Below are 2500 nucleotides of genomic sequence, written 5' to 3'. Positions count from 1 at the left end.
TAAACTATTCTTACAGCTTTTTCATTTCCCTGGGCCTCTTTTTCCTTTTCTCCCTCTCCCTTTCCTTCAATTTCTCTTTCTACCTCTAAAATTCAATCTTCCATTATCTTTTCTCCCTCTCGCCCTATCTTCTTATACTTCCTTTTCTCATTCTTCCTCTCTCTCTACCTCTCACTCTCTCTTCCTCTTCCACTTCCACTTCCTCTTCCACTTCCTCTCTCTCTTCTTCTCCCTCCTTCTCTTCTTCTCTCTCTTCCTCTCCCTCTTCCTCTTCCTCTCTCTTCTTTTCTCCCTCTTTCCTCCTTCTTTCACCACCTCCCTACTCCACGTCGCCAAGAACTGTTCCCCCAACCCTTCACGGGCGCTGCCTACGTTCTCCTCCCCGCCCGTTGGAACGCCCAGGTGAACGAGCGAGCGAGCCACGCCCACACACGTCGAATGCTCGGTAGCATGTGGGCGTGCGGGCGTGTGGGCGGCCGGGTGAGCAAGTAAAATGGAAAGAGTGGTTTCTTCGCTCCCGGAACGATCCGCGAACGGGGTCCGTCAGCCTTTCCGCTTTTCGATGTTAAAACGTTCGTGCTGTGGTGTTGCTTCCGTTTTTGTTTTCTTCGTCTGTTTATTTGCTTTCATTTTTCTCGTCTGGTAATCTGTTTTCCTTTTTCTTGTTTATTCATTTTTGTTATGTTCTCTGTCTTCGTTGCGTTCCTTTTATTCCCTGTATTTTGTATTTCTAAACACTTTTTGGGACGAGTGATTCTCCAAATATTACGAGTTTTTTTATAATTCCCCACTTTCCGCTTCTCTTTCCGGTGGCTTTTCCCTTTTCGTCTTGCAAGGATCTTTGTTTCTTTCCAAGAAGTTGAAACAAATTTTACGACGGTCTTGCAACACTCCTTTTCATCTATTTCTTTTATTCTCTATTTTACTCATTCTTCTCTTCCCGATGACGCGAATGACGACAATGACAACCTGCAGCATGTTTTTGCCTTGACACTTCCTGTTCAAAAACTGGTAAGACAAGACAAGCAGCTGTCATAGAGAATCCCTCACCCCCCTCCCACTCCCCTTTCTCTTTCCCCCTCCCCCTCCCCTTCCCCCTTCCCCTTCTCCTCTTACTCACCCTCCCTCTTTACCCTTTGAGTACTTATTAAAATGCATAAAAAAATCTCTATAGTTTTCCTTCCTTTTAAACACCTCAATGAACAACAACAGTTAAACGCATCACATTCTCCTTAAATTGACATGGTAATCCATATATAAATCATCCTAACATCATTATCAAAAATCACCCTAAATCTTGTTTCGTAAAAAGAGAAAAGAAAAGGAAAACAGGGTAGATAAGCGCACGGTGCGTTCCACAGGCCACATCTGAACGTAAACCTGACGCGTCCTGTGATTATGACTGCCACAAGGCGAAAATTCACGCCATAATTCCTCAAATCTTCATCAGCACCTTTTGCAATCACAGTCATTATCTGCTCCATTACCACAGTTTCACAATTTCAAGTGCGTTCGAAAACAAGTGTCCCTCAGTCTTAGTGTTGCACAGGGTCACACCGTGAATGCACAAATATTACACAATCCTGACAAAAGTAAATTAATGGTAATAATTAAATCAGTGAGAATATGCAAATTGGTAAAAATGACTGAAATGATACTGGTGTCTTGTTTAGCAACGAAATGTTCCCCACACATACCTTCCATAGAGTAGCGTACACGTAGCTGTAAAATACAATGCACAAAAGCAGCATCCCCTTCCTCCCTCCCCCCTCTACACCCCCTCAATCCTCTACCTCCGCCACTCTTCCCACCCGTTCCCCTCCCCCCTCTACACCCCCACCTGGGTCCAGCCAGGCTATCAGCACCCGCATGCAGGACAGGTGGTGCCACAGACAGCCCCGGTGACACAGACAATGGCGCTTCCTCTAACGGACTTACCTAATTATAGAGCGTCCCGTTTTGGGTGGCGCTGTTTTCGGGGTCCGGCGACACCTGCCTGAAACAGAGAGAAAAAACATAAACATAAGTATTTGATAAGATGAATGTATATATAAATGCAGTCTATAAGTATGCGCTGCTATGGATATAAAGCTTATGCAATCCGGTAGCTCAAGGGAACACGGAAAAATCCTTAGCAAAGTTTACAGATGATGTAAACACATGTATACATATAAGTAAACAATCCAGCCATTAGCAAGAAAGTCAAACCCACAAATTCCGCAACACATGCAAGATTCGCCCCCAAGGCCTCCCCGACGCCTCCCCGTGGCAGCCCGACAAAAGCGCGATCTCGACGTCAAGGCATCACCAACAACGGCATAATACATAGCTGGACGCCGCACAGCACGAATAACAGCAGAAAGCTACACAGGCCTATTTGGGTTCTCCACGGCAACATAATGGGCAGCAGAGCATTCTATACCTAAACGTGGCATAGCATAAAGGAATGCAGGACACTCTACCCGAAGGAGATTAAACACAGACAGACAAACGACCGAAC

The 2500-nt window shown here is 45.4% G+C and overlaps 1 protein-coding gene across 3 annotated transcripts in view; it reads right to left on the bottom strand.

Annotated features, from left to right (window-relative positions):
* The window catches only part of Cad88C (cadherin 88C), a gene marked incomplete at its 3' end in the record, with an annotated part of 290730 nt that overhangs the window by 224017 nt on the left and 64213 nt on the right, over positions 1 to 2500 (bottom strand). For all 3 annotated transcript variants that reach the window (XM_070135250.1, XM_070135251.1, XM_070135252.1), the window contains 1 exon segment: positions 1939 to 1996.

This window comes from Penaeus vannamei, chromosome 20, assembly GCF_042767895.1.
Source record: "Penaeus vannamei isolate JL-2024 chromosome 20, ASM4276789v1, whole genome shotgun sequence".
NCBI classification, from domain to species: Eukaryota; Metazoa; Arthropoda; class Malacostraca; order Decapoda; family Penaeidae; genus Penaeus; species Penaeus vannamei.
Note: the sequence above shows the minus strand (reverse complement) of the source record. Positions and strands in the feature narration are given on the sequence as shown.